Raw genomic sequence first — 24,655 nt, forward strand, 5'->3', positions numbered from 1 at the left:
GGGCAGGAAAACACTTGGCGAATTTTGTCTTTAAAGGGACACGTTCAAAGAGGACCGCCTCCCGCAGCCACAGTCTATACATGAACACTTTTCAATTTTCAAAGTATATATTTAGATTATGTACATCAAACCGAGAGGCGCCGGGCGGCAAGGACTCCGTGCACACGCGTGCCCCACCACCACCCGAGGCCCTGGGGGCTGCAGGAAGAGGGCGTGTGGCTTAGTCTCTGTGGCTTCCCTCTGTGCTGTGGGGCTAGGTGCCTGCAGGTCATGGGCACCATCTGCGTGGCATCCCTGCCGACAGATCTTAGTCGGAGGCCGCAGCCACGTGGGTCCTAACCACAGTCACGGGATCCACCCTGAGAGACCCCCTGTCAGGTGATGACACCATTGTGTGAACGCCCCTTGGGTGCTTAGCACACAGGGCTATGGTTCCTGCGTCACTGGGTCACTTAACCTTAAGGGCAGGGCTGGCGCTATGGCGTAGCTGGTAAAGCCTCCTCCTGCTGACCCCGCATCTCATATGGGGGTCTGTTTGAGTCCCAGCTGCTCCACTTCCAACCCAGCTCCCTGCTAATATGCATGAGAAAGCATGGAGGATGGCTCAAGTGCTCACTTGGTCCTCTGCACCCACGTGGGAGAACTGGGGGAGGCTCCTGGTGGGCTTTTGGGGAGTGGGCCAGTGGATGGAGGGTCTCTCTCTCTCTCTCTCTGTCTCTCTCTCTCTCTCTCTGATTCTGACTTTCAAGTAAGTAAATAAATTAAATAAATAAATAAAACCTGATGGGCCCCTATCTCAGGCGTGGCTGTGGATGCCCTAAGCATCGTCACACAGCGCATGGCGATGTCCCAGTTTCCATGGAGTTTTCATCCCCAGCATCTGATGATGCTGGGAAGATTAGACAAGATGGAGAGCATGAACCGGGGACGCCGGCAAGCCTAGTGCAGCCCAGACGTGGTCGGCCCCAGCCCACACTGCTGGTCAGATGATGGGCTACATTCAAGCCACAGCTTCCCAGGGGTCCTGGGTGAAGGCAGAATAAGGAGGCGGAGGTAAGAAAGAACTTGGAAAGAACACGCGCACTTCGAGGCCTCAAAATACCTCTGTGGTCGCCGGGAGCCGTTGTCCGCTATGGGAGCGAAGCTGGAGACACAGCCCCAAGTGGCCCAGGGCAGGTGCAAAGCTCCACCTGCAGTTCTGCTGTGTGGACGGCCAAGGGGCTCTCTGAGCCTCCACTTTTCCTCTGTGAGATGGGTTCATAATCCCTGTGCCTGCAGGACTGCCGGGAGCTGCTGTGTGTGCCGTGCCAGGCTTGGTTGTGTCTGCGTTTGCTTCTGTGACACACCAATCCTCAGAGCAGCAAAGCCACGAGACTTGAAGGACACCTGTGCCACGAACAGGAGACAGAACCCTGAGATGCAAGGCTGATCCTTGCATCCAAGGGGATGTGCGGGGCGCAAAGTGCTGACGGTGTGAATTACTGTAGATTTCATCACTGTTGCCATCTCTGCAGCACGCGGAAAGCACCGCGGGTCAGCGCTGCACTGGCGCCATCCCAGGGCGTCTCCAACGAGCTCAAGGTGTGTTACAAAACTCCCACCCCACCTAACTGGTGTTTTCTCTAATGCACAGTGCCACCATCTCAGCCACCAGAGCTCTGGCAAGCGGGAAGGGCCCCAGGATTGCCCAAGGGCAGACAGCTGCTACCTCCCAGTCCCCGACCTCACAAGCACCTCTGTGCTGGAGGCGAGAATACTCCTACTTAAAGACCCTCTCTCTGCCCAGCCTCCCTCCCAGCCTGGTGTGGCAGGTGTCCAAGATCCGGCCAATGAAGCCAGGAGAATGAATGAGTGGATGCTACAGACAAAGGTCACAAGTCCCACCTCTGACTCTTCCCACCCATGTGACTTTGGGCAAAAGCCACTTCAGCCTGGAGACTCAGTTTTCTCCTCTGTGAAATGGGAGTCACAGTACCACCAACCCCAAGGGGCCACATGGGGGATAGAAACACAGCACCTGGAATTCTGCCCTCATACATGATGGCTGTGGTGCTCACACACTAGCTCTGCCTCGACACTGTTAGGTGCAGAGACAGGTACAACGCCTCTGCACAGACGCAGGAGGTGGCCAGGCCGGGCCCCATGGTGTCGCTCTGTGTCTTGCAGGGCAGGTGAGACCACTCTGGTGCCACAAAGCCAGCTCCTGTCTGGCTGAGTGTGGAGAGAGGACAGGGCTGGGAGGCAGGAGACCCAGCACCTGCATTGGCTTCACCATCGATCTCAGGCAAGGTGCCTGGTCTTTCTGGCCTCAGTTTCCCCACCCATGAAATGAGAATTCCAGATTCCACCTCTGAAAATTCTTCCAGCCATCGAGGCTCAACAATGCCGTGCATACTTGGAGTCAGGATCTAGTCCACTTCCACCTTCCGTCTACCTCATCCCCAGCCTCCTCGCTCCGGCTGGGAATTCTCGAACTTTCTTCCCTGTTCTATTTCTATCCTGCTGAGGGCCTGATTTCTGCAGGGGCAAGAAGGGCTTTTAAAGAGTCATTTCTCTGGCTTGATACAAATTCAGCAGTGCAAGTCTGACACGTTGGCAGATGGCTGGTGTGTGAGAGAACCATCTAGAAACACAAAGAGATTTGGTCATGTAAGAGCCCCTGGGTGCATGATGGGAAGAAAATAAAGCCGAGTGCTTGGCTACTGTGCTTGAGCCTATAAACAAGACATTTAACACACATCACTAATGTAATCCCCTCTGTAAGAATCCCACAGCTCGACCAGCCCATCTTAACATCCCAGTGAGGCAGAGGGACAGGGAAGCCAGGTCTTCTGCTGAAATTAAAGACACAGATAGCAAAGGGCCACACCAGGCTTGTGGTGCAGATCTCACATGGATTGTCACCGCCGTGGCGTAATCTTGGGGCCTGAGGATAAAACGGCGTGATATGGGCTGACATGAAGCTGGCTGTCAAACAAGACTCCATCCGAGAACCGGCCACCCCCGGCTGGCTGTGTGACCCCAGCAGAGTCACAAACTCTCCCGTTGCCTGTGTTTTCTCATGCACGAAGGATGAGCATCGGAGAGATCTCGCACCTGCTGAGAGGTCTCCAAGCTGTGTGATGCCCTCACCACCCCTGTACTCAGTATCTACCAGGGGCACCCAGGGGAGAGCCGGTCACCATGGAAACAATGCCCTGGTGCCTGCCCTACATGGGAACCTGACAATAGGCATATCTTCACCCCTCCAAAAGGCTGGCAACCTTGAATGCACACGTCTGCCCTCCCCTGCCCCTCTCTGTCCATGTCCAGAACCCCCGCCCATCTCCGCTGGGTTTCCAAACCCAGCAGATCTGCTCAGAAGCCTGCGTGTGCCACACTGCTGACTGGGGATGCCTGAGGCCCGCCCTCAAGTTCACCTCAACTCCCATCTGGTAGAGACCCCCTTTCCCCTGTGGTTTCCTTAGGAGGCGGGGATCCCCTGCTCGCATTGAGGTTTACCCGCATCAGCCCTGCTCCGTGACTTCCCACGAAATTTCTGCAGCCTCGAGGTGGTGCTGCCGTCAAAAATGCAACTGCACGACAGTAGACGCTCAAACGCTTTGGGCTTCGCCAACGAACCTGACGTCCACGCGTTGCCAAAAGCATTTATTGTCTCATAATTTGATTTACTTTTTTCCATGCTGCTCCCGGTGCCTGCAAGTAGGGGCAAAATGGCTGAGGCCTCCAGATGCCACAGAGGCTAATAAAGCTTGCTGAGCTCCCAGCATGCTCTCTGCTGTCAGAAACCGGCAATTAACTTAATAGGGTTCTTGAAATGGAGTCGATCCGGGAAATGTAGCATGTGTTGACACTCTCCTGCTGATCCAAGCAGCCTCCTACCATTGACTCGCAGGGTCTGTTTGCTATTTGAATTATTTAGGAGCTTGTTATGTGAATTAAAAAGCAGCACTTTGCAGCATTAAGTCTAATATTTTATGATCTTCAATTGATTAGGTGGGCTTTCAGGATTACATGGAAAGGTTAAGATAAAACACGCCTCAGACAGGCGGCTCTCGCCAGTCTGGTTTGCTTTGCAAAAATCCAGATGAGAACCCAAAATAAGCCTGCCTCCCTTTTTCCTTCTGAGAAAATTTTCTGGAACCCAGAGCATGGTGTCTTCTCTGAGGATCCCAGGAACCCCGGGGGTTCTCAGGACTGGAGGAAGCTGGGCCCCATCCCCTTATTTCCCTACCTTTCTTTGTCTCTTTCTTGGCACAAAGCTCCCTGTGCTGACGCGGTGCCCAGAGGGACTGCATCCCAGGCCTGGGCCTGCAGAGGGGGAGGCTGCAGCTCCCAGCCGCCCACTTGGACCTGGGATGGGAACCACCACCACGCCTGCCCTTGGCCGAGGGTGTGCGCAGCTCACACATGCCCATGCAGCATGCACTTTCTAGATCGCCAGGCTCCCGGGCCCCTCCCTCTGCTGAGTGCCAACTTCCGTTCACCTTGCCCTGCCAGCTGCCACCACCTCTCCCGCCAGCTGACAGCCGCCACCCCCGCCCCCGGCTTCTCCCATTGTTCCCATTCCCAACTCCCCTCCTCTGTGTTGCCAGAAGGATCTTCCTAAAACCTGGCTCTGGCTATGAGACTGGCTGCCCTTGGCCTGTTAAGTCGATACCCTCAACCCGGCCCCTCCTATGTTCTGTGGCTCGCAGGTGAACCTGCCAGGCTGAGCTGCTCATCACCTCGTGTTTCCTCGACTCTGAAACTGGCTTGTGGCACCCGCAGGATACGCCGCAGTGTCTCTCTCGACTTGTCACAATTCTACTGGTCCTTGATGATGAGAAGAGTGAATGTGGCGCTCACACAGAGCTCACGAAGGCCCAAACTCTATACGCAGATTATTAATTTACATAATCCTCATCATAATCCTATCAGATGGCGACCTTTTTATCTCTATTTGCAAATTGCAAAACTGAGACTTGGGTCACTTCTCCAAGGACACCCAGCTGGCAAGTGGCGGGACTGGAATTCATATCCAAATAAATGAGGCACGTCCTCCTGCTTCCTGGGTAAAGCCATCCATCTCCCACCTGTGTGGTCTCTTTCTACCCATTCTCCAGCTCTGACTGGTGCGGGCCGGAAGGAGAGGTACACAGCCCTCTTCCCTACCAGTGCCCTGGGGTTCCCTGGGTCTTGCTTGGGTCAGGTGCCGATCCAAGCAAGTGGGTGCAACCTGACCTCAGAGTGGCTCCCCAGCCAAGGCCACCGCCCCGGAACAGTGCCGGCCTGGGTCTCACCGTGCCCCCTCCCCCACCCCCATAGCAGGAGAAGGCACAGCATGGCATGGTGCAAACTCTGAATCAAGACTTGAGTGGGAACCCAGACTGCATCTCTTTGAAGCGTGAGACTTTGGGGAACAGAGTTGCTCTCTCTGAGCCTTGGTTTTCTCATCTCTAAAATGATCAAAACAGTAGTCCCTGCTTTGTGAGCAAATAACCTGAATTAAATGAAAGAATTCATCCAAACACTCACTGTGCACGGCTCCCAGCAGGCATGGAGGGCCCAGGGAGCGCCGGCTGTTCCGACACCAGACAGATCCGAGTTGGATCCGGCCTGGCATCATTATCCCCCAAACCCCCTCCACCTAGAACCTCACAGGGTGGGGGCTGGGAGGTCGGATTTAATGAAAGAAGAGGAGCGCCTGAACAGAATGGCACTCGGTATATTAAAAATCATTATGTTTAATTAATATAAGCTTCACCCAAGCTGAGGATTTTCCTTTTCCAGATCCACCATCAGGATGGTCCCTGACCCTGGAAACTGACAGTTTTGCTCCAAACAACAACTGCCATGCACCTTGACCTTGCAGCAGGCTGGGAGGACAAGGGGAGCGATGCAGCAGAGCCCCGACCTCCAGGGGGCGCTCTACCTCATGGGGGAGGCACAACAAGGGCAGGCCTGCCTGAGGTGGGGTGAGCAATGTCTCAGGGGCTCAGCTGGGGGAGCCGCGGCCTCTGTGGTCATCAGATCTGTCGGGGGAGCAGCAGGAGGAGGGCCGGCTCTCAGGCAGCCTCAGCAGGGAGCAGAGCACCTGTACAGCTACAATGCCCTCTTGGGGGGCCTCGCCCTGAGGGGGAGGCCGTCACTCAGAGCCCTGAGGTGAGGGCTTGTCTTCAGAGCAGGGCTTCAACCAGGAAGGGGCTCCTAGGAATTCTCGCCACCGACAACGGCTCCCGGGTCTTGTGCTTCAAGGCAGCAACACCCCAACTGGGCTCAAGAGATGAACTTCAAGGGGCCGGGGGCCAGGGAGACTCCAAGACACAGGCAAACTACAGATGTGAGCCGCTGCGTGCACGAGGGGAGTCCTACAGAGTTCAACGTACATCGAGACAGCTCCCTGCCAGCTGCAGTGACAAACACTTCTCAATGGTTTTCAGGCCTCGCCTTCCAAGCTGGCCTGTAGGGACTAAGCCACCAGGGGCTGGAATCTGTTGCCAGGAGCTCCACCATCTTCAGCGTGTGGCTCCTGAGCTCACCCTGAGCAGGTGGAGGAGAAAACAAGCAAAGGATCTTATTAGAAATTCCAGAGGTCAGGCCTGGCCACACCCCATTGGCCAGAACTAGGTCACGTGGGGCCCTGACCGCAAAGGAGGATGGGGAATGTAGTCTTCTGTGCACCTAGCAGAGTAGAACTGATTTGGAGAACACTGAATAAAGGTTTGGTATAAGAAAATTCTAAAAACGGGAGAGTGAAGAAAAGACTGAAGTCCTGCTAGTCTCATGCACACAGATTCATTGAAATCCTCTCTGTTAGGAATGGATTTTTATTTTTTTTTACTTTGTGTTCATTTACCGGTAAGGAAATTGAAGCCCAAGAGGCTGTCACTCACCCAGGCTTGCAGAGCAGTGAGTGGCAGAGCCTAGACCACGTCCTAGTTGTCCCTTATCAAACTACAGCTTCAGGGGCACTCATTTTGCACGTTCCGTGTGCTGTGTGTTTTGAATGGAAAGGGACATGTGAGCAGAGCAGACAGTGTGGAGCTTACGTTTTGGGGTCAACTGCTTATGCAGAAGCCGGCACCATTCCACACGTTGCATAACTGGCTCCTAATAACCCAGTGCGACCCCCGCCCCCAGCTATTTTCTGATGGCAGTTGGCCACGAGGGGGGAGTGGAGCCTCTGGGCCCCGTGGCCTCCCCAGGCCTCCAGGCAACCACTCGCCCCCTTCATGCACTCATCCAGCAAGGAGTTGCTGCTGGTCCCGCCACAAGGCAAGGCAAGGAAAGAGCACACCCCTCACTGGCATGCCCCTGACATGCAGCCTAGGTGTTCTCCTGGGAAGCCAAGGTCGGCAGGCAGGAATCCTCCTACGGGCATGTGGGCATGCCAATGCAGTCAGCAGGTGCTTGCGGACTGGGAGCACCGTGCCAGAGTCCATCGGCCCTTGGAAGCCCATTGTGGGCTCACAATGCCCCCAGGTAGCTGACATGACCCTTCACAGCCACACTCCATCTGTCTTTTTAGCCACAATGAAGTCAGCTCCTGGAGCGAAACAGAGACCTGGCGTGGAGTTGGTGGGAACAAAGGCTACACGGCCTGGAATACACACGCCACCCAGACTCTCCAGGGTGGTGCTCAGGGGCCAGGACTGGGGATGGAGGAGCAAAAGCCAGGGTTCTGGCTGCTGGCTTTTTTTTTTTTTTTTAAACAAGTAGAGTTATAGACAGTGAGAGAGAGAGACAGAGAGAAAGGTCTTCCTTCCGTTAGTTCACTCCCCAAATGGCCGCTATGGCTGGCGCTGCGCCGATCCGAAGCCAGGAGCCAGGTGCTTCTTTCTGGTCTCCCATGTGGTTCCAGGGGCCCAAGCACTTGGGCCACCCTTCACTGCCCTCCCAGGTCACAGCAGAGAGCTGCACTGGAAGAGGAGCAACTGGGACTAGAATCTGGTGCCCATACGGAATGGCGGCACCACAGGCAGAGGATTAACCAAGTGAGCCATGACACAAAAGCTGCATGCTGGTGGGTAGGGGGAGGGGGTGGAATTGAACCCCAGGCACATAGCAGAGGTATTGCGTGGGTGACGTACCACCAAAACAAAAAGGGGTGATGGGTGTGAGGGGTGCTCAAGACAGAGATGGAGCCAACCCCATGAGTTCAGACCAGAAGAAGGACAGCCCCAGGCCCCTGCATGAGGACCCCCAGGAGCCGCAGCAAAGACCCTGGGGCCTGAATCAGCGGCAGTTGGCCGAGTGTGCAGACCCTCCATTTGTTAGGTCTGACTGTTTCCCTCTTGATTTTGTGACCTGTAAAATGGGTGCGACATCAGTCTCACTTCACAGAGCTACAGGAGGCTCCATTAAGTGGCCAGCGCCAGGCCTGGAATGAAGCCATCTCAGAGGGGTGGCCTGGGCGCTGGGAATACAATCCTCTATGAACGAGACCCAAAAGGTAGCAGACTCTTACTCTTTCTAATCAACAACCTTCAAACAAGAGACCTCACGGCACAATTCAGTCCCTGTTCCCCTTGTTGGGGGGTGTGTGCCTTCTGAACTAGAGGGCGTGGCCTCCCACGCTATTGGTCACCTGGCCCCATGCATGGCGCCCAGCAGAGACGCAAAGCCATGGGCAGAGCATTTCTGAGGTCAGCGGTGGGAATTATACAGCGCTCCTCCCTGTATGTTCTCTTCAACCCCTGCAATGGCCCTGATGCAGGTGGAACTGACCTCATTGCCTCCTTCCACAGACAAGGGACTGGAGACTCCCAGGGTTCTGTCTTGGGCAGCAGCTCTGGGGGGCTCAGCATGCCCTTGCACCCCAAGCACAGGAAACACAAGCGCAGGCCAGGGCTCAGCCTCGTCTTGGCTACCTGTGGGCCAGCACGTGGGCACCATGGCCACAAGACACAGGGCTCACATCAGGCAAGGACGTATGAGAGTGTGGCTCAAAGAGCAAGGGTCTCTGGATTCAAGTCTCAGCTCTACGGGACAGGAGTTGTAGCACTGAGAGCTAAGCTGCTGCTTGGGACAGGTACATCCCACATCAGTGCTGTTTCTAGCCCTAGTTACTCCACTTCTGATCCAGCTCCCCGCTAATGTGCCTGGGAAGGCCGTGGAGGATGGTCCAAGTATTTGGGTCCCTGCTACCCATGTGGGAGACCCAGAAGGAGTTCCAGGTCCCTGACTCTGGCTTGGCCTGGCTCCAGCTCTGGTGTGGGCTTGTGGGGAGTGAACCTCTCTCTGTCCCTCTGCCTTTAAATAAATAAGGAAATCCCAGCCTTGCCACCTACGAGCCTGAGCTGGGCAAGCTGCTGGGCTCCCCTGTGCCGTCTGTAAAACCGGGTGATGTTTGCCTGCACCTAAGCTTGCTGTGAAGACTTGGGGAGATCGCAGTGTGAGCAGAGCCGTCAGCACAGGCCTGGTGTGGGGTGACGGCCGCCGTGTGTCGTTATCAATCTGCTTAATGATACATGGAGCTAGCCCCTCTTTTGCTGCTCTGTGCCCTCAGAGAGCCAAGACTGTGTCTTTCCCATTCTAGAGACAAGCCAGGACAGTGTAGCATGGTGGTCAGGAGTGCAAGGTCCAAGTTCAAGTCCAGACTTCGCCACTTCCTGGCTGGGTGGCCTTGGCAAACTGTTCCTACGTGAAGCCTCCATTTCCTCCTGAAGAAAGGGGACAATGAAAGAACCCGTGTGATGGACACACTGATATTACATGAAGAAATGTAGCTCAGTCACGCGTGTGGAGCAGTTCCCAGCACATGCGAAGTGCGAAGCAGGGGACGGCTATTATTACGTGTGTGGCCCCGGCACCCGCTGCCGAGCCCCATGGTGCTAAGCAACGGTGTTTGGATACGTGGATGAGGGAAGGATTTATACTTCTTGTCCTCTGGGTCACTGAATATCCTCTCCAAATTCTCTCCCAAAGATAGGCCCCTGGGATGGGAGCCACCACCAAGATGGCCACCGTGCCCAGGCCACTCGCTGTTTATAAAGAGCACACTGAGTACATAAATAGCACAACATGAGGAGCCAGGCCAGGCCTTCCAGAAATACCCCATCCCTGGCTCACCTCCCCGCCGTGACCTGAGTTGCCACAGCCCCACCCGGCTCAAAGCCCTGTGCAGACGCCTTCCCATCATCTGGGGAGCCCGGCAGGAGCCAGGCGGCAGCCAGCTCTGGGGGGGAGGAAGAGCAGGTGTGAATCTGCGACAAATGCCAAAGAGAAACCCAGACGGGGGAGGCTGCAGAGCATGCCCCTCCCCCACCTCTCAGCCCCCTCCCCCACCTCTCAGCCCCATCCTGAGGATCAGTGAGCATGAGGCACGTCCACAGAAACCCGCTGCAGCCCACAGCCAGAACTGGTGGCGGTGGAAAGATGGGGCTATGGACAAAGGTCTCCAGTTGTCCAGCACCTGTCTGAGAACCTGGATCCCTCCTAGAATTATCTTTTTTTTTCAATTTTGAAAACATAACTTCTACATCAGTGATGTCACAGTCTTGAACCACAGGCCTGGGCTCTCAGAGATGATGTCCTTTGGCTACTTGGATGCAGACCAGAGAAGAACCAACTCTATCCCTATGTTCCAGCGCTTATTGAACACCTACCACAAACCAGGCACTGACCAAGGTGCTGGGAACCAACAGAGAAGCTCACGAAGACAGACAATAAGCACAAAATAGGGAAAACCATTCAGATCAGGATAAGTAAACAAAAATAGAGTTCTGTGATGATGATGGGCGGGACCGTCCGTGGGCAGAGAGAACTCAGAGGAGACGGCTGAGCTGAGGTCTGAGGCAGAAGCCATGGCAGGAGCAAGGGAGAAGAGCAGGTCCAGAAAAATGTGGAGGGTGGGGCTGGTGCTGTGGCATAGTGGGTAAAGCTGCCACCTGCAGTGCCAGCATCCCATATGGACACCGGTTCAAGATCCGGCTGTTCCACTTCCAATCCAGCACTTTGCTATGGCCTGGGAAAGCAGTAGAAGATGGCCCAAATCGTTGGGCCCCTGCACCCACATGGGAAACCTGGAAGAAGCTCCTGGCTCCTGACTTCAGATTGGTCCAGCTCTGGCCATTGCAACCATCTGGGGAGTGGACCAGAGGATGGAAGACTTTCTCTCTCTCTCTCCCCATCTCTGTCTCTCTCTCTCTCTCTCTCTCTCTGCAACTCTGCCTTCCAAATAAACAAATAAATCTTTAAAAGCAAATGTGGAGGATGGACGTGGCCAAGGGCAGCAGGGGGCCTGATGGTCCTTACTGGGCACTTTTGCCAGGTGCCCATCTAAGCATTCTATGGTGGTTCCTTAAAAGCCCACGAGTGCCCTTGAAGGGAGGGGTCATTATTATCTCCGTATCCAGTTGTGCAAACTAAGGCCAGAGAGGTTAGCTCACCTGCTCAGAGCCACCTGGGGAAGATCAGGGCAGGCAGGCAGGATCCAGCCCAGTCTTCCAGACCCAGAGCCCACCAGAGCCGATGCCCAGGGAAAAGCCACGGAGCACAGCCCCAGGCCCTGGAGGGGGAGGGGCTGGCGGGGACACTTGGCGGTTGTTGCATGTCTGAGGAGGGGAACAGGTCAGCTCACACAGCACGTTCACTCGTGACCACCTCCACGGTAGGCGAGTACCTATTGTGTGCCAGGTGCTGAGTCCATCCCAAAGTCCCCTCCTGCAAGCCAGGCTGGCCCCGAGCGACCCCCGCCTTCCCAGGGAACCCCGCAAATCTCCCTCGCGGCTCCTGGGTGACAATCCCAGCCTTGCGCGCCCAGCGGCTCAGGTCTCAGGGCCTTGGCCTCCCACACGCGCCCAGGGACGCCCAGGCGGGGCTGCCAGGGCCCTCCCCGACAGACCGCTCTGGGTGCCTCGCCGCCGCCTCCGGGAGCCCTCTCAGATCTCTCTCTCTCTCTCTCTCTCTCTCTCTCTCTCTCTCTCTCGGAGCCGTCGTAGTCGGGTTTGCCTGTTGGCAAAACGCCCCGGACCACTAGCCCGCCACGAGGGACCCTCTGCGCAGTCAGTGCGGCCGCAGGTCTCCAGCCGCATGAGCCGCAGGTGCGCGCCACGGCCGCGCGGCGGGCGCCTTGAGCCCCCCCCCCCCCCGCGCACAAGCGCCGGCTCCTGCTGGGAACCCCGACTCTGTGACCCCCGCGCCCAGCCCCGAAAGGAGGGGACCCAGGGGTTCCTAGACTTGGGCGGGGTTTGGGGGTGGGGAATGCGGTGGGGGCCGCACATTGGCAGGTGCCCCCCGGGCGCGGTGGGGTGGGGAGGAGGCGCTGGGAGGGCTGCTGGACACCATTGCTGTGTTCATGGCTGCATCGTGAATTCGGCCATTGCCAGCGCAGGGAGGGTGCTGCGCGCTGAGTCACACTCGGTGCCACTGACGGGAAGGCTGGAAGCGCGGTTACCTGCCATTTGCTTTGCATAAATCGGGCGGCGAGGAGTCTGAGGGCCCCGCGCTGGAAAACACAGCAGCCCCATTGTTGCCGCCTTAGAACAACATTTCTCAAGTTGAAACTTAAAACATTCGAATTAGCAGCTTTGCTTGACTTCGGTGGCCCACGGAGAGGCGAGACTGACACCCCAGCCCCGGCTCCAGACACTGCAGTTAGAAAGCACAATTTTCGATCATTTAAGTCTAGACTGATTGCACTTGTTGTCCAGAGGCGCCTCCCAAACGCTGGGCACCAGCCACAGTCTTTTACCTGTTTCCCAGCCCAGTTGCTGCCACGAGAACTCTTCCTGCTGGAGTTGAAATCAGCGCAAGCTGGAATTAACCCACTGGAGATTTGTTTGACTGTCCAAAGAATTCACACTGTTTCTCGGATGGAGTCATTTCTGCTCTCCTGTTCTCTCCTTTCAGATGCAGTCCTCGTGAAAATATGACGGAGTCGCTTTTCAAGCAGCGTTTTAAAGTGCACTGAAGACATTCAGTTGTGCAAGATGACATCACTGGTAACTGGTGTGTTCAGCAAACTCGGAGCGGGGCTGGGGTCTAACAATTTTTGTAAAAAAAAAAAAAAGAAAAACTGATGCTTTGAGTGAGCCTAGTTTCCATTAACATTAATAGTTTTTTAGTAACAAAATGTAACTGTTCAGTCAAGCTTGAACAGTAAGAGAATCCAGTTACCAATTGTAAGAACCTTGAACAACCAGGAACCACACAGCAAATTAAAAAATATATACAAGTGGTAATATTGGAGTTATATAAACAGAGAGTGACATAGAATAGCCAATTTTATAGTTGAAAATAAAGAAAAGCACCAGAAATAAATTTGAGAATAGAAAAGGTGAAATAATAAAAAACAGGAATTTTTAAAAATCTGATCAGTACAACCCAAGGTGAAATGCAGGCTTAGCAAAGAGAATCATTAGAATGTGAAATCAGGAAGCACCCAGGAAAGCAAGTCAAGGAAAGAGTAAAAATGTCTTTGTTGTTGTTAATATTGGACTGTCTCAATTTTAAAATATGCAGTTTTATGATTGAAATCTTATTTCTATTTTAAGATATTTATTTTTAAAGATAGAATTAAGGCCACTGGCAGGTTTTTTTGTTTTGTTTTGTTTTTATGAATGACCTTTTCCTTTTAAGGAAAAAATATTTTGTTGTTCTTTATTTTTTAAATGAATGTGAAAATTCAAATGTTTTATTTTTGTGGCTTAATTTATTTAAAAATAATTATGCCTTTATTCTTCTAGCAAAGAAATAACACTTGGCTTCAGCAGAAAAGCAGTTTACACGGGGAACCAACATAACAAAGACTCCACACTGTTTGCATGGCTGGGTTTGGAGCAATAATCCAGAGAGTGGGGACAGCGGAGACCGATGTAACCTCACGCCCTGGTCCTTACTGCAACACCGGCCTCACTGCCTCGAACTTCAGCAGCAATTTCAGTTGCAACGCAAGCCATGAATTCCTTCAGAACAAATCAAATGTCTTTTTAAGGATATTTCTGTTTGAAAAGGAATTAAGCTCTCCTGAAAGAATTTTAAAGGTTGTGATAGTCACAGGCTGATAAAGCAGCACCTTTAATGAAATTCTAATTAGCAATTTCATGCACTTTGCTATTAGTCATATCAGATTAGTGCACATTTTCACAGCCTCCCTTTAATTAAGTGCACTTATTCCAAGTTTCAAACACTTTCCTTATAAGATGAAAACTGTGCTGAAATGTTATTTAGTAAACAGAGGAAGTGTGAATGTGTAGGTGTGTGTGTGTCCAGGGGCAGACATGTTTAACTCTCTGCAACTTGTGTTACGTGGAGAGTTAGTGAATTCAGCCCTTCTTGCTTAAATTCTCGTGTTGCCTTGGATTTCTAAGGGACCCGTTCAGATCTTTGTCCTGAGTGCACAACATGTACATTTTTCCTTAAAACATTTTTTTTTTCTGTGTGTATAGATATGTGGAGAGGTTGGTTGGGTTTTTTCCTAAAGTTGGTTTTGTTTGTTATTAAAATGTATCTCTGTGTGTGTGTGTGTCTGTATATATAAAACTATGTGTGTATTTGCAGGGTTAGAGAGAGAGAGGGGAGGTGGAGGGGTAAGGAGAGGGAGAAGGTGGGAGAAAGAGGAGAGAGAGGAACTACCCAATATACAACATGTAGCTGAAAAATCTCCCTAAGAAACAGTCTTCACTCTTCTGATGGCCCGATTCCTGCTGCCTTTGACTCGCTCCTCCTCTCCTTTGCAAACAGCCATGGATTTGGTTCTACGCATTACTCAGCAAGCTTAGCTAGGAGCAGCCAGCGAGCTTCCTGAGCTGGGTCCACAGGGTGGGTGCACACGGTCTCCCTTCATTTCTGACTCTCTTCTCCACTTGGAGAACCCAGTGGTCCCGAGCGGCCAAGCCAGTCATTTCCAGGAAGGCAAGACCCACATTAGGGGTCCACACCCTACAGAAGCCCCCCACCCCCAAGAAGCCCCCTCCCTCGCAGCCTACAGGGAGCTCCCTGCAATTCCGGAGATCTTGCAGTCTGGAAATGGACTTGATCTTATCTGTAGCCTTTTGTCAAGAGGAAATTTTGTTGCCTGTTTTGCTCAGAGATTGAAATTTGTAATATATTAACTAATTGCTTGCATCTCTAACACATGTTCTTGGGTTGGTGTCATTCATTTGTACTGTAACATTTTTGACATTTTTAGATTGTCTCTTGGGATGCCTGGGCCTCTTAGCAGTTCCCTCCATGAAGACTGTTTGCCTAATGATTACTGACTGACATCTCAATAACGTGCAATGTACAAGTTGTGTGCATCTATTGAAGAGTTCTGGGTGTGTGTGTGTGAAAGAGAGAGAGTGTGTGTGTGTTTTAATTCATGGTCCACTTTGTCAAGTCATGTGTGAGCCATAATTTAAGCTAATAATTACCAGACATGAATTCAATGAAACATTGGTGTCTACACTTAAAAAAAAATAGTCCTGAATTTTAATGCATTCAGAAAACGTTTGCCTAGGGCCAGGCTGGGTCCAACACGCATATGGAAGCACTTTAAAAGTGATAAATGATTTGGAATCTACCCTGTCTACTGGTGTGCTTCTCAGGAAAGAAAATTAGAGCTAACAGGTGTTAGATAGGGAATGCTGGGGCATTTTAATAGAATTGTCAAAATGTTGGTACCAGATGTTGACATTAATGCACACAACTCGGAACGCAACGCCTGGGCCGCCATTCAAATGCTTATTTGTTTAAATTTCAAGTCGCCAGCAGGAAATCCTTACTTTGTTCAGCACCTTTCTCGACACACCAGCCCTCTGCTCTTTCCCCCACCATTGCATCAAAGTGCAGAGGCCGCTCAACTCACAGAGGCACGCTTTAGATAATCCATGCCTGTCAAATGTCATTTTTTCTTTTCAGATCATACTCATCGCATCCCCTCCTAGCTAGCCTTGAAGTCAGCCTCGATGTATTTGGATAGGGGGGAAAAATGATTTAAATACTGCCAGTTACAGGATAATTAATCTTTGAACTACTCGGTAACTTCAAATGCATATACCAAGTAATCTGCATGAACTTGTAATTACTGTGTATTTGTACGATATTTTCCATGTAATCACCAAGTCGTTACATGGTTATGTGAGCCCTGTAAATTACGGCGATAGCAGAGAAGTAATCTCACTCTTGCCGTGGCAAAAAGCCATGCAGGAGCCACTGGTACCCACCGCAGTCAATTCATGGAAGGATCTAGAATGAGTCTCCCCTTTAAAGGACACGGGAACGCTTGCCTGCAATGCCCCAACTTTACGAAATGCCAGGGGATTGAAACGGAGGAAGTGGCGCAGAGGGGCTTTCGCTCACTCGATTGGTTCGGGCCATTTCTGGCTGCTGGAACTGAAAGGCACTGGGGAGAACCCTTATAAAAATCCACCTCCAGTTTTCCCAGTAGCTCCTGCTGCGACCTGGGGACCAGGCAGAAATAAATTCCAATGTGAGTTTCAAAAGCAAGCCCTGAGGCAGATTTGCTTTGTCATCTTCTTGAACCCCATTAAAGCAAAATTGAAACTTCCGCTTCTCCCAGACCAGGGCTTCTTGTCCCAGCACTCCACAAGAAACATCCTTCACATACAGACTCTGTGTGTGGACATGTGTGGGTGCATGTGTGTATACACGCATGTGTGGGTGCAGGTGTGTGAGCATATGTGTGAGTACCCACATGTGTGGGTGTGTGTGCATGCACACGTGTGGGCGCATGTTTGCATACATGCTTGTGTGTGTGTATATGTGTGAGTGCATGTGTATGTGCACACGTGTGGGTGCATGTATGCATGCATGTGTGGACGCATGTGTGTGAGTGCCCACATGTGTGGGTGTGTGTGCATGTACATGTGTGGGTGCATATGTGTGAGTGCATGTGTGCATGTACATGTGTGGGTGCATGTGTGTGAGTTCATGTGTATGTGCACACATGTGGGTGCATATGTGTGAGTGCCCACATGTGTGGGTGTGTGCATGCACACGTGTGGGTGCATGTGTGCATACATGCATGTGTGGGTGCATATGTGTGAGTGCATGTGTGTGCACATGTGTGGGTGCATGTATGCATGCATGCATGTGTGGGTGCATGTGTGTGAGTGCCCACATGTGTGGGTGTGTGCATGCACACGTGTGGGCGCATGTGTGCATGCATGCATGTGTGGGTGCATATGTGTGAGTGCATGTGTGTGCACATGTGTGGGTGCATGTATGCATGCATGCATGTGTGGGTGCATGTGTGTGAGTGCCCACATGTGTGGGTGTGTGTGCATGCACACGTGTGGGCGCATGTGTGCATGCATGCATGTGTGGGTGCATATGTGTGAGTGCATGTATGCATGCATTGTGGGTGCAAGTGTGTGCACATGTATGGGTGTGCATGTATGTGCATGTGTGAGTACACGTGTGTGCATGTGCGGGGGTGCATGTATGTATGTACATGTGCATTGGCACTTGGGCAATCTCAGTGTACTCAGATCCCACACTGGGCCACATGGCCCCCTTTACTCACAACTCAACCATCTGCGTGAGAGGAACCCTTCTACCCTGCCCTTGAGGTCCTCTCCTCTCCCAGACAGGCAGTTGAGGCCTGTTTCCCTCGGCGCGGGAAAGGACGAGGTGGCGCGCTGAGCTGTGGGCCTTTCTGGAGCCGCAGGTGGCTGTGCCCCTTGGGAGAGGGGAGGGAGGCTGAGGAGCTGAGCCGCTGCTGCACTCTGGGCCTCCCGAGTTGTTCTTTCCCTTTTTCCCCTCCTGGTTTTGGAATAGGGAGGAAGGAACCCAGCAACAATGTGGAAGACTCTCACGTGGCCCTTGGGCTGACCCCTACCCACGCCGCCCTTGGACAGCGTCCTCACACCACTCAGGGATGATGGGCACATGACTCACTGTCCCCAAGGCCCGCCTCTTCAGAGGCTCAGCTGCCTGGAACCGTGCTGGCCGCTGTGGTCACCACCGGTTACGTGGCGCAGTGCAGGCGGTGCAGATGACAGATTCTGTTCCAGAGCTGCATCTCCCACATTCTGCGTGCTCGGCAGCCGCGTGTGGCCAGCGCCCATCGTATTAGCACAGACACAGTCTACACTGCAGGCTGCTGGTCTACACCTCAGCACAGGTCTCTGGTCTCCCTCCTGATCTTCCTCTTCCCAGAGACATCAGCATGTGACCGCAAAAGACAAGCCCAAGGAGGTTTTCCTAAGCCCCGTGGGAGGCTGCCTGGCCTCTTCAGTCACCTCCCTGGCATCCTGGGCTGAGTGTTGCCAGACCAGCAGAATGCTGGGAGATGTCTAGGGCTGGCCAAGTGGCAGTGACCAGTTCCGATGGCCAAATTCTCAATTCCATCACGCAGCTGACAGCTTTGCTGGTACCAACCTGCGATGTCCCTTTGCCTTCCAGATAGGAAATTGCAAGCTCATTTGCTAGGAAGAAATTCTAATTACTCCTTATTATTCAGTACCTTCCAAAAATATACGTTGTTATTTGCTGCTTGGTTTACATGCATCTTGCACTGCTGCAGATGTTTTTCCAATGCCTGACACAAGCCATACTCATCGGCTCTCTAAGCTTCTATGAGACAGGAACTGTGATCCCATGTTACACGTGGGTGATGTTAAGCCAGAGCCACTGTCTCCCGCAAAGTCACATGGTTGGCCAGTGGTGGGTCAGGCCCTCAACCTCACTCCCCTCTCCATTGCCCCTGCTGCCTACAGATCTGTCTCCACTGCCAGCCGGCAGCCGGGAAGCCAAGCAGAATTCCCCCAATCCTCAGCGTGTGGGGTTTCCTTACTCACCTCACACCTTTCCTAGCTGCTGATCGCCAGCCCTCCCATCTCTCTCCTCACTGCCATGGCCCTTGCAGTCTTCACAGCCCCTTCCCTCCAGAGGCAGGGAGGAACTTGGTATCAGGTACTTCTGAATGTGGGCTGTAACTTGATTCAGTCCTCCCCTCCCCGACCTGACCCCCTCCCCCTCCCTCCCCTTCCCCCTCCCCCTCCCCCTCTCTCCCTCTCCCTCTCCGTGTCCTACCACCACCACCCAAACAAGCAAAGGCCAGCCTGCTGGATGATGAGATCAATGGCCCCATTGTCCCCAGTGCCTGGGTAATAGCCAGGCGACCTCCAGAAGTCAAGGCCACCTCCCTGACCTGCCGCTGACCACAGGCACGTGAGGAAGCTCACGTAGCAAACACCTGCCCAGCTGCACCCGGCCCCTGTGCCGACCACAGATGGGGATGTCACTGGTGGCTGTTAAGGCTACCAATTTAAAGCTGCCTGTTTTACAATGAGCACTGACTCCAACACATCCCCAAGCCATCCGTGAGACCAGGCCTCGAGGGTTTGCACCAAACAGGTGGATTCCTGGCAGTCCCGTGCATTCTAAGTTTTGCACTCATTCAATAAAGTCTTTTTAAAAAGATTTATTTATTTGAAAAGCAGAGTGACAGGCAAAAGAGATCTTCCATCTACTGGTTCCTTCCCCAAATGGCTGCGGCAACCAGGGCTGAGCCAAGCCAAAGCCAGGAGCCAAGAATTCCATCCAGGTCTCCCACATGTGTGGCAGGGGTCCAAGTACTTGGGCCATCACCGGCTACCTTCCCAGGTGCATTAGCAGGGAACTGGATCAGAAGCAGAGCAGCCGAGACTTGACCGGGAGCCCCTATGGGATGCTGGCACCCCACCCAGTGGCTTAACCCATTGCATGCCAAAGGCCCTGTGGAGAGAATATTCAAAAAGAAAGGAAAACAAGAAAATAGCATGGCTGCCGTTTGAGGGCACTCAGCATCTGACCAGCACCCTCTAACTCCCCAACACGCGTTCATTCAGTCTGTGTCCACCGCATTCCAGCACTGGAGCTCTGCGAGCTGCCCCACTTTGTAGGTTAAACAGCACTGGCGGTCCCTGGCTGCGGGCCTGAAAGTGGTCCTGAGGACTGAGGGTGTGGCGGTGGAGCGGGGGGGGGCCGACCTGTGTGCCGTGGAGTGCCATCGCAGCAAGGGGACACCCTGAACAGCGCCTGCTCCAACATTCTGTGGCATACACCTGGGAACTTAAAGACTGAGAATCAGTGCAGTGGGGTGGGCCTCGGGCTGAGTGGTTAAGATTCTGTGGGACACCCACCTATCAATCCTCAGCCGTGGTAAAGGTTGGGAACTATGCCTACAAGGGATGCTCACTCCCAGGGAGAGCCCCAGGTGACAACTGCGGTCCCAGGAGAAGTATTAAGGGTGCTTCCTCTGGGTGGGATGGTCAGCTGTGGGGATCCCTGCATGCGGCTCCCGTGAGCCTGGCAGCCTTCCTGGGAGATGGCAAATCCCATCATCACAAAGGAGACAGGGCTGGGAAAAGGGAGGAAGGTGAGGGAGAAGACAGGTGGGCAGACTGTGTTTAGGAACTGCCTTTTGGGCAACTAGAAACCTCCAGACTTCGAGGTCATGGGCCCAAACCTCAGTGGCCTGGGGGACCCTGCCTGTTGGGGCTGTCCCTTGCTGACCATCATCCCCACCTATAAATGCCAGAGGCCAGCAGTGGCCCTCTGGCCCTCCCGGAGCCCGGCTCTGGCCTCTGAAGTCTTGTGCACATAGCGTGCTGTGAGGCTATTACCTGTTTGCCAGACCTTGATCCCAGAGACAGACAAGCAGGGGCCCACACAGCAACTGCTGTAGGCACAGTGGGTTTACCAAGCCTTGGGTGTCTCTCAGAGCTCATCCCTCTGGGTCCTTTGCACCCAAGGCCACCTGAGGGTGAATCAATTTGAGTGACTAGAATTGACAAGGACAAGAGAGAAGAATAGTGCAACTTCTGGTGAGGCAAGCCTGAGCAGCCCAGAAGCAACCTTGACCTACACCCAGCCAGGTGACCATAATCACCCATTCACAATGAACAAATAGCAGTGCAGAGACGAGCTGGCTTGCCGTGACGGCTAAGGGGACCTACCCTGGGCTTCCCAGCATCACCTGATCTTTGGATAATTGACTGGGAGGATGGATTGCCTCTCGGACTTAAGGGATCTCTGTCATTGTTGACCAGAAATCTTCACGGTAGTGATTCATTCCTTTGGTGCTTGAGAACAATTTGATCTTCTAGAATCTTCTCTGTGAGCCTAGCTCTCAGAGCTGCAAAGGCAGCTGTAGGTTGGCAGCGAGCTGAGTGTTGCCAGGAACAATGACCAGAGCAGGAAGCAGCCGTGCCCCTTTTTGACCAGATCTGCACACCGACCTTTCTATTATTCACTCGAAATTTTACTGTCAATTGATTTGCTTTTAAAAAATAACTTTGATACATTTATTTAAAAGGGCCTATCATATTACCATTGTAAATGGAAAACCAGTTTCACTCGTCATAATTTATTAGGGCATAAAAAAATTTTGCCTAGTATAATAACTCCAATCGGCTCAGGTCCCAGTGCATTGTGGGAAACTCCCACACACAAGGGAAGGGCAGGACGAGAAGGGGGAAGGAGGGAATTCTTGTTTCGGCTTGGCGGTTTCAGAGGAGTCGCAGGCAGTGCGGGGATGCCTGGGCACGACCTCACTTCGGCCCATTCCCTCCCTAGTCCTGGCATCGCCAGCTGTGTGACAGGGCTGAGCACGTGCCTCCTCTCCTCCCAGAATGCCTGGGACAAAGAGTAAGTGACCGTTGCAAGCAGTCACACAGGGCACACAACCGAGTGCTCAAGAGTCATGCTCTCGGTTCTGCCCTCCGTGTGAAGCTGCCAGCCCTGAGCAGGTGCGGCGGCTGCCCGAGGGCCATCACTGTCCAAGCAGACCCGCTAACCCCTGCCATGGAAAATGCAAATGAGAGCAGGCCATCGGGTTGAAGGCGAGCAAGAGAGGCATGCGTGGGTCACAAGGACCGCATGGCTGTTATTGTTCAGCTTCAGAGGTAACACGGAGCTTCCCAGGAGCAAAGGGGAAAAGGAGGAAATGGCAGGACAGAGGACAGGAAAGAAGTACACCCAGGGGACACAGAGCTCTTCTGTCTAGAGTTGCCAATGAATTTCTTGCAAAGTGTTTAGGAGGAGGACCTTTGGGATGACAAGGAAAGTCATCGTCCTGTGAGCTCATCTGAGAGAAGACGCTATCTCCTTTGGGATGCAGGCTTTCCTTGGCTTTGTTTCCTGACTGTCTTGACAGCGTGCACGGGGAGGAGCGCTCAGAACTCTGAGCCAATCAGTCCTGAGCTGTGGGACTCCGCACAAGGTGGTTACCCCGGGCCACAGTTTCTCCAACTGGTGGTACAGTGCTAAACACTATTTTTTTACAGTTTTTTTGTTTATATTTCCTTTTTTATATAAAAGGCAAAATTACGAGTTTGGGGGGATCTTCCAACTGCTGGTTCACTCCCCAAATGGCCACAACGGCCAGGGCTGTGCCAGGCTGAAGCCAGGAGCCTGGAACTCCATCCGGGTCTCCCACAGGTGTGGCAGGGGCCTAGGTACTTAGGCCGTCTTCCTCTGTCTTTCCAGGCACATGGGCAGGGAACTGGATCAGAAATGGAATAGCCAAGGACTAGACCTGGTGCCCATATGGATGCCGGCGTAGTAGCTGGTGTCTTTGCCTGCTCTACCACAATGCTGGGCCCAGCTGCACGCCGTTTTAGAAGCTCTTGCTGCAGCAGAATTTTTCACAGGGCAATGCTGGCTGGAGAAAGGCAATAGTGTAGACACAACGGGACTGAACCCAGTTACGGGAGTCTCAGAAGCAGAGAGGCTGAACACAGAGTCTTTGGCTAGGGACCCACGACAGGGGCTGGAGCCAGCTGGTCTTCCTGGATTCAAGCCATAGCCACCCCACCCTCACTGCTGGTGTGACCTGGGGCAAACCCAAACCTCTCTGTAAACAGAGGGCCTGGTAGTGCTCCCACCATAGCTGTTTCGAGCAGTAAATGAATCGGTTTGGGAAAAGCACTTTTAATAGCCTCTGGCGTGGTGAGTATTCAGTAAGTGTGCATGCGTGTGCGTGTGTTGCGTGTGCATGTGTGTGTCTGTGCGTGTGCCTAGAAGCACAGCTGTGTGTGGCCACTGAGAACAGCCCAAAGGGAAGGCAGCCGGGACAGTGGACGCCGTCTGGTGGTGACTGGGGCTGCTTCTCTCGGCTTCTCCTCGCTTTCCTGTATTTCATTCTCCTACTCAGGGCCAAAAAACACTTTGCACTTGACTTTCACCATCTGCAAGGTCAGGCTCCCCGGCCTTGTGCACCCTAACTCCCAGGGTTGCTGTGGGGTACCAAGGAGATACCAAAATCAGGGCTTTATAAACTGGGAAGTGCTGTGCACAGGTGGACATGCGCCCGTATACACACACCCCGAAGCCACAAATCCCAGGCCACCTGGGCACAGTCCCCCGCTGTGGGTCCTCTGCCCCTCTGTGTGGAGTCCTCCCAGGTCTGCTCTCCCATAAAGGCCCTTTGGGCAGAGAAATCATTTGCCTTCTCAGCCACCCAACGTTCCTCTCTCATCCCATGTGTGGAGGAACAAGCACATCTTTCCAGCACCCTTCACCACGCGTACCCACAGCCTGCGGCGCGCCAACCCCGAATGCTCTCGCTAGCTGCAGCGATTTTTGGACCAGCGCAGGTGTCTCCCTCCATGGGTGTCTCTCCCACCGATTGGGGGCTACCCAGAGCCAGCTGTTCCCTGGCTCCCTGATCCAAATTCGCGTGTAGAAATGAAGTAATAACCCATGGATCCTTCTGGGTTTTTCCACAGTGTCTTTCTCACTTTATTTTCCTTTCAAACACATTTGGCCTTTTAAGCGAGATACCACTGTATATTTATGGGCTTTTAATAACTTCTTCCATTAATAACATAGACAAACTAATTTACCCAAACGTGTCTGTTTTAAACTCTGGGAACAAAGGGTAGGAGGATGAAAATCAATCTTTCCTTTGTACTTGAGCCACTGACCCGTTAAAGCTTTGAAGATCATTTCTTTAAGAAATTGTGCGGAGTTATTTAACTACAAACAGCAGCTACCTTCCCATTCCAGCTGCGTAATCAAGCATAATAAATTAGAGGTTTTTTTTTTTTTTTTTAAGTTGACTCTATTTTTTTTTTAGAACTGAAAATCCTGAACAGCGTTTTGACAAATCAGCTTCCCAGCAGACACCAGCAAACGTGCCTTGCACTGGAGCCGATTAGGTCAAGTCCAGATTTCTGGGAAGCTGGCGGGAACATCCGGGTTTTACCTTTGAAGCAGAGCCTGATAAAGCTCCTGTCACCAGCAGCACTGAGCAAGGCTGTGGGACTCAGCCACCCTCAGCCGAGCGGTGATTTCCAGCCCCCACCCTCAGCACCCAGGCGACGGGGGGACACTGGGTTACGAAGGCACAGGGCAGTCTGGCCCCCAGCCACGGCTAGGACCCAGCGCGGGCCGGCATTCCTCACGCCAGCCATTCTGATCCATGTTGATAACAATCAGTCTCTCCGTGGGTCTTGAAAGAGCCAAAGGCCCTTCTTAATCAAATGATCAACTGTTCATTTTGAAAGCTTGACTGGTTCAATTAAGACCACAGGCAGGAGACGGGCTGGTCAGGTTACCCTGCGCTCCAGCAGGCCTGGCCAGTCGCTGGCCGCACAGCTACCCTTGACCAGCCCTTCCTGAGCTGGCCCCAATGCTCCACCACCCCCGGGAAATGCGACCCACCCTTCATGGCCCCATTCTGCTCCTTCCCCCGCTCGTGACCATGGCAGTCGTGACCTGTGTCCCCCGCGCATCTCGC

The sequence above is a fragment of the Oryctolagus cuniculus genome, chromosome 15 (genome assembly GCF_964237555.1).
Source record: "Oryctolagus cuniculus chromosome 15, mOryCun1.1, whole genome shotgun sequence".
In the NCBI taxonomy this organism is placed as follows: Eukaryota; Metazoa; Chordata; class Mammalia; order Lagomorpha; family Leporidae; genus Oryctolagus; species Oryctolagus cuniculus.